The sequence below is a fragment of the Monomorium pharaonis genome, chromosome 5 (assembly GCF_013373865.1).
Source record: "Monomorium pharaonis isolate MP-MQ-018 chromosome 5, ASM1337386v2, whole genome shotgun sequence".
Taxonomy (NCBI): domain Eukaryota; kingdom Metazoa; phylum Arthropoda; class Insecta; order Hymenoptera; family Formicidae; genus Monomorium; species Monomorium pharaonis.
In genome coordinates, this window is record NC_050471.1 from 13,991,524 (window position 1) to 14,000,043 (window position 8,520).

Here is an 8,520-nt window from a genome sequence, read left to right on the forward strand (position 1 = left end):
ACGACGCCACGCTTCTCCTTCTTTCCCCCGCCGCCGCCGGCAGCCAATGTTTGAAACAGTAGGCCGTGCTATGGCTCGAGCGGCTCGAGCCCTTCCTTCGGCGCGCAAGGCGCGCTCTCATTCGCATAATTTAAAAAATTTATATCTCGATTATTAGCAGACCAAACCCACAACAATATTGAACTTTTATGTTCATCTCGATCCCATCTACCTTTTTATGAACAGTGACCAGTATGCTCTGGGACTCCCTGTATATTTATTTACTCGAAAAGTAATTTTAATAAAATGTTGTATAATTCAATATGGGATTATAAATATTTTGATACAATTATATATAATTATCCACTCAAAAATATAATGTTGCATAATTTGATATAAAGTTATAAATATTTTGATATAATTATATATAAATTAATGTATAAATTGATTTTATTATATGTAATTATACATAATATGATATAATTATGCATAATTAGATACGAACTTTTTTCCCGGGTTATTAAATAAATCCCGGGTTATTAAATAAGTATTTAATAAATCATTTAATAACTATTTAATAAACTATTTAATAACTATTATAATAAAATGCATAATTGTCTCCTTGCCGGTATTCACTATACCAAAAAATTATTAAAATTTTTTTCTAAAAAGCAGTAAAATATTTTTTCAGTGAACGTAGATAAAAACTATAAATATTAAAATGTTATTTTTTAAACATACGTTTTACATATTTTAGAGAAAATGTTTAATAAAATTTACAATCTGTAGAATTAGTAAACCCTTTATTTTCAAGTTTTTATTATTAATTGTTTGTCGAAGAAAGATATATTAAAACATAAGATAAATATTAATATTTATTTATTAAAAAAAAATTTTTGTTGATATAGACAGATTTCTTGATATCACAACCAAAATGTATTGCTAATTTTTGTATCTGCTAGAATTTTGACTATCACGTATAGAATTTTGGAATTTTATTGCTTTTCTATCAGCTAGATTGATTAGGTGCAATACATATATATATCATATTTGCTGATTATTTATCCATCTCAGCTAGATTTTACACACATATAATTTTTATAAAAATTGCATTTTTTGAGTGTTTATTTGTATACTTTATTTTTAAAATAACACAACTCTATAAAAAAGGATAAATATATAATCAAGTATATACTCAGTTTCTTCGTAATGCTAATATACATCATTAACCATTAATATTTACATAGTTTTTTATTGTGCCATAAAATGGTTTATTTTATATTGCATTTTAAAACTTATTGCAGAATAAAAGGATAATTAATAATTATATAGAAAGCGTATTTTTTTATTTATCTACCAATCTTCGAGCGGTTTAATCAGTTAACAGCTTTATAAGGGCCATGGCACACAAAAAATTTAAGCAGTAAGCAAATCAGCTAAGAATAACAGTCAAGAATTTAAGATATAACTTAAGCGGTAACAAATCTAAGCCATTAGTCTTTTACTTATGTTCTATTAATATGATTAAAAAAATTATTACCAAGTATTATTTAAGCAGTAGATAAAGCAATTTTTTATTAAAAGATATGTTAGATTGCCTCTATCTTTGAATTCTAAGGAAAAAAAGAAGAAAGAGAATGAAGAAGTGATAAGAGAAAAGGAAACAACGTTTTTGTGTGTGCGTAGTGTACACATGCGCCAATCTTCTATTAATCCAAACAACGGTCGTGATTGGACAGACGGACGAGAGAGGGAAAATGACACTTCCCCATCAATGAAACCAATGAATAAGCGGCTATTTCATTTTAAGACTTAGCAGTATGTCTTTCTTAGTTTGTACGCAGCTCGCGTGTTGTTCTTTTCAAGTATTATTAAAACGCTCAAATTTATATTAATAATGTATGTATAAGAGCAATGCGTGTTAACATATGGTGACTTTCATTAAGTGCTTAGTGATTCTTTGATATATTTCTAAGTGTTAAATTCTGCACTTTTAAATGCCTCTTATCAAAAAGAAATCACTAAATCAGAACCGAAGAATAATACATCAGGTTTGATCAGATATTTATTTTTTATTAATAATCCACAAAGTAAAATTCTTTACTTATATAAACAATATTTAATTATCTCTCAAATCTTATTTGAGTAAATTGATTAATATTTGTTCCATTAGCATGCGCGATGTTCCATTGATTTACAATATTAATTATCAATTTTATAAAATGTTCTGAAATTATCTTTGCGAAAAATTTTAAATAATTTGAGTGATGAGAAAATAATATTTGTAAATTTGAAATAACTATCCATAAAAACAAGAATAAGGAATTTTGTTTTCAAGGCTGTGTCTGTAACTTAACTGCGATTTTGAATTTTGATTTATACTTTCTTCGAGATACACTGTTTTGATCCTTGAACATTGAAACTATTTATTTAGTTTACATACCATAAAAGTATTGATTATTATCGATTCAACTTATAAATAAGAAAGGATTTTAAAGAAAAGAATTAAATATTTTATCAATTAAATAACAATCAATTATTCTGTCAAAGTTCCAAAAAAATAATGTAATATAAAAAATAATGTAATAAACTTTAAAAAGTACAAATTTACAAAAAAATTTATAATTATTTCAGTGTCAATTACAATTTTTCAAAATATATTGTTTATCAACATTTTTTAAATATATAAATTTATTATTTCGTTATGAATAAAACGTTGGTACTTATTAATATAAAATCGCAAATACAAACTTTCTCAATTTTCACAAATAAAAATGAAACAAAACCAAAAATTAAAGAATAATCACTTGGTCGAGTATAACAAATGCAATTTGTTTTCGTATTTATGCAATTGTATCTATTGATTAATAGATACAATCGCATAAATACGAGAACAAATTGCAAAGATTTTTGCAAATTGTTCAAAAATTTTCTTAAGTATGTAGAAACAAGAGAACAAAAAGTTACGAATATGTCATCTCTCATATTTACTCTTTTCTTTCACTTCTTTTGTGTTATTTTTTTTTCTATATCACGCAAAAGAAGTAACATGGAAACCATTAACGTATTTATCTTGTTTGTAAATCAATCTTTACATTACTTTATTATATATTTTTTATTTAATATAAATCATATTTTGCATATAGATGTACTCACAAACTTTTATTTTTTTAATTTATCTTTATGTAAATAATGTTTCCTATTATTATATGCTAAGATATACTTATTTAAATACATAAATATATATTATATTATATTATAATTTGTTTTAAAATAAAGTTCTAAATAGATAAATTAAAAACTTATGTATAACACATGCATAAATACACATTTTAATGATTGGTGTGCTCGTGTTTGTGTACTTAAATGTTCGTATATATTTTTATGTTAAAGATTTTTCATACATTAAGTACAAATTAAAGATGTTATATATATATATATATATATACATTTATATAATTTTTTAATATACATAAAAAAAGGAAATCTACTTTAACTAAATTTTAATTGTAATAATGATATTTAAACATATTATGAATTCCATATATAATCACATGCGTATATAACATTTCTAATCTATTTTAAAATTTTATTTTTGACCGCTATTTATCATAATTAATGACAAATTATATAATTATTAAGAAATTTTAAAAACAAGTTTTGACAAATAATAATTTTTGTCTTATTGTTTCTAACAAATTTTGTTGCCGACAATTTTTATGTAAGTGACAATTGAAATAATATAATGGTATTAAAAAATTTCATTAACAAAATCTGTATTGCGCATCTTTTAATATTTCTGATATCAATTCATCTTTTTCAATTAATTTTCAATTCATCTTTTTGTATCTTATGCTTTATTTTCTATTAAAACAACTCTTGTGATTTTTCTATTTTTATCTTGTTACATTATTTATAGTAGCATTTATAAAACTTCAATGTTTTTGTATTCTTGTACTCTAATAATTAGAATAATCTAATAAAACTAAAGTATACTTTTATATAATTAATTTATGAATTCTTTGTTAGCAAGAAATGTCACGCTAAATTTATGTATCTATAATGTCCTGACAATTTGTTATCGTCTTTTATTGGATATTTTCAATTCCATTTCGTAATGTCTACCTATTAAAGTTACTAGAAGATCGCCTCTTAACATGCTATACGTTTTTCTATTATTGTTGTGATCGTAACCTATATCTTACTTAGAATTTCAAAGTACTACCTTGATTTAACTTGCTCTAGAAGATAATGCTGTTTAGCCAAAATATACAATTTCAAATCAGAAGAATGTCCAATGTTTAAAAAAAGAAAGAAAGGGAAAACCTTTCCCTTTATTGAAATTATAACAATAAATGAATAGTTACTGATGATTACAATTATAAACAGAGTTGGAAAGTAACGCGCTACTTGTAATTGTTACTTATTTTTGGTAACAATCGTTACTTTTTTTTATTTGTAATGGTAACGATAAAATCGTTACATTTTTACACTAACGGTAACAAATTTAATCGTTACTTTTATCGTTACCTTGTAAGTTATATCTTTATTCAGTAAATCGCGCGCTTCAGATAAAATAAGAAAGGCACATTCGGACATTGATAGAAAAATAAAAAGCAGAAAGGCAGAAACCAATTGGAGCTAGTAATAAGCTGTACAACAAAAAGTTTCTATTACTTATTATTAGCACGAATTCTGATTGGTTTCTGTCTTTCTGTTTTTTATTCATTTTTGTCAAGATCTGAATGTGTCTTAAAGTCTAATGTTTGTGATGCTTTTTATTTTTTTACATGTTAGATTGCATATGAATATTAAAAGACTTTTGTTATTAGATTAATGTGATATTAATGATTATACGTGCAATTAGAAAAATGTATATCTATATTAATATTAATATATTAATATCCATATAATATAATAAATAAATATATACATACATATATATATATATATATATATATATGTAATAATAAAAATCCTTCTATTATTCCTTTGTGATTGCATTTTAGAATTAGTTAGACTCGATCTATAAAACGTATAGATTTCCAATAAATATTAATTTTAATAAAGAAAATAAAGTAACGAAAAAGTAATGAATTACTACTTTCTTAATAATAAGTAACGCTAACGGTAACGAGTTACTTTTTAAAATTAGTAACGACTCACTTCGCATTTAATATTTTCAAAACATTTTATTTGAAATGTTACATTTCTACAGCAATATCACAGAAATATTACGTGACTATTTCTGCAACGTTTCAATGTCCGCGATCATTACAATTTTGTTGACCGTTTTCTGCAGTATTTTAGTACTATTTCTAAAACATATATTCATGTAAAATATTACAGAAACATCTTAGGAAATATTTTAGGTACATGTGTCGTGCAGCTTAAGCCCACTTTGCACAAATCTCGCGACTACCCATAGTTACATCTATTTATTGTAGCTTAATTTTTACAAACGGAAAAACGGTCACCTATTCAACTGTTAGCCGCCGTCGACGTTGCTTGACCTCGAGGATTGTATTCGGACTAATATTTCGTGATGCTCTATGTATACTTGATGTTTACGAATACATATTTGTTATAGATCAGAATTTAATAGATGTCAGAAAGATGAAACATGTATAATTAAATAATATATTTATAAATAAGTATAAATTTACAGTTTTTTTACTGACTTTCACATATGCGAAATAATATGTGGAATAATTTGTAGAAATATATGTTTTCGGGATTTATTTGGTGACAAAGTTAATTAAAATTATGTTACATGATTTAAACACAGAAAAAATTATGTTTTAAGTCGTAAAATGCGTTACAATTATTTTCAAATCAGATCACTAATTTCAGCCGAAAATACATATGTAATGTTTTGACAAAAGTATAGAACATTTTATAAAAGTATATTATTTAGTAACAAAAATATCAAATACAATAAAATTTTCGTATGGCAGCTATTTTATTGTAATCTAATTTTTCAATACCTATGCAATCTTTCAGAAACGTTTCGGAAATATTTTAAATACAATATTGCGTTTCATATTTTATGGAAACGTTATTTGTGCAATATAAGTATAATATTACTTTTATAATGTCTTAAGAATATTTTTGAAATCAAGCGACGCGGCAGCGGCGCCACGCCAAGTACTACATAAAGAATCGTGCCGCATGATGCAAACTTCACTGTGGAAATGTCGCGGCGCTACTAAGCTTTATCTGGAATTTAGCTGTCAAATTCACTTTCAGTTAAAATATCTCAGAAATCAAAATCATAATAAAAAATCTAATAGCAATTTTATTATATAATATTGATGTGAGCTTTCAATTGCGACCAAATCGACGACTAGTCCGATTAAAATTGGTACACTCAACTCTCGAGATCTCTTGCGCAAAAAAGCTCACTTGAGTTATTTTTCACAGATTCACGTGTACACACACACATAAAGCTAGTTTATTGTTCAAGGGGCTTCACAATGTACCTACATACACTTTTATAAAACTAAAATAAAATTATTTTGTAATGTAGGTGATGAATATTGGTACGCGAAAAAAATATAATAAACTTGATAATTCTGAGATCTCGAAATTTCTTGCACGAAAAAGCTTACTTAAGTTATTTTTCACAGATTCACATGCACATACACACGCAAAACCAGTTTGTCGTTCGAGGGGCCTCACAATGTGCCTACATGCAATTTTATTAAACTAAAATATATAAAAAATTATTTTGTAATGTAAATGATGAATATTAGTACGCGAGAAAAGTATAAGTTAATAAAAATAAAATAAATATATAACATAAATAAATATAAATACATGATACATATATAAATGTCAAAAATATTAATAAAATAATAATAAAATATTAAAAATTAATAAAATTACAAGCTTTTGAATATTCAAGCTATAATGACATTTATGTTAATATACCTTGGTACCTTGGTACCTTGTTACCTTGGTTAGAAATATGTAATGCTAAAAATCAGTAAAATATCAAAAATAATTTTACAGATTCAGATTTAGAGAGTATATGGTATATTGTCATCTCAAGTTCTTAATTTCTCCGATTTTACATTTTACAGATTCTAACGAGATAGAAAAAGAAAATTTAGATTCTTTAATACGCATAGACTCAACAATAACAATGATTCATTGTTGTCAAGGAACAATCTGCAAAAAGGTAGCCGAGAAACATTTTTTCCTATGATGATGGAATCATGGTGAGTAATCACATAAACTTCTTTTTCAATTTAATCTCGATTTATTATATGTACTTTAATTTATAAAAATATGTTTATAGCCACATTTTTTATTACATGACTATAATTAAGAGTGGAACATAAAAGTACAAGTTTAAAAAATAAAAAGATTAAAGAATAAAATTGTATAGTAGACATTTTAAATTTTACACATTCTAAACTTTATTTCTAAAAGATAAATGCATAATATAAAACAATTGTCATAAATTCTGTAACCGTAAGAAAACTGAAATTTATAATTAAATCTTCTTTTAATCTTTAATTCATTACTGTATGACTCTATATATTGTACATCTTACACATTTTCCATGAAAACTTTCCCATATAACTGTAGGTGAGAACATAATATTGTTATATATATATGATGGATTCGGGGAAACGTTATTAGCATAGTATAACCAGTAGTAGCACAGCGAAAAAATGCTTTTGTTTTGGGCAGCCTCCAGATTCAACATGTCAAGAATGTATGTACATACCTACGAGGGTAGTTTCAGAGGGAGCGTCCCAGATGCGCACAGTAATAAACGGACACAGCAGACTGAGTGAAACGGACACAGACCAAATGCGCACAGACCAAATGCGCACGGACCAAACGGACACAGTAACCAACAAACTTACTACATGGGTTGCGACTTTTCGGGCACCTCTACCGACGGGGTGGGTGCGGGAGGGAGGAGGAGCCCCCCTTTGCCACCCCCCCGTGTGTGTGTGTGTGTGTGTGTGTGTGTGTGTGTGTGTGTGTGTGCGTGTGTGTGTGCGTGCAAAGCATTCTCTGCACCACATAGGTTTGCGACTGTGCGCATTTGGTCCGTGCGCATTTGGTCCGTGCGCATTTGGTCTGTGCGCATTTGGTCTGTGTGCATTTGGTCTGTGCGCATTTGATCTGTGTCCGTTTCACTTAGCCTGCTGTGTCCGTTTATTACTGTGCCGCATCTGGGACTCACTCGTTCCAGAAGTACCCGACTTAACAAAGAAAACACAAAAAATTTGGGAAAAAATATCTTTATTTCTCAACATATTCTCCTTTTAGCTCGATACACTTTTCCCAGCGATATTTAATAGCTTCGATACCCTGTTTATAGTAAGAACCATCTTTGCCTTCTTTGAAGCCGATTCTCCCCTTGCAGTCCATTTGTTTTGACTGTTCTTTCGTCTCAGGTGTGAAGATGGACCCATGTTTCATCCATGGTTATGAATCAACGCAAAAACTCGGCTTTATTAATGTGAAACATCGCCAAACACTCGATTGAAACATTCTCATGACGCTGTTTTTGTTCCA

General features: G+C 27.2%; 1 protein-coding gene across 6 annotated transcripts in view; it reads left to right on the top strand.

Annotated features, from left to right (window-relative positions):
- LOC105834580 (protein hunchback) overlaps window positions 1–8,520 on the top strand; it is a 43,080-nt gene that overhangs the window by 10,587 nt on the left and 23,973 nt on the right. For 5 of the 6 annotated variants that reach the window (XM_036287588.1, XM_036287584.1, XM_036287585.1 and 2 more), the window contains one exon: window positions 7,065–7,202. The gene's annotated coding sequence lies outside the window, so the exon portion shown is untranslated. Of the gene's footprint in view, window positions 1–373; window positions 2,031–7,064; window positions 7,203–8,520 lie in introns of those variants that run through there. The other variant, XM_012677163.3, reaches the window with a different exon arrangement.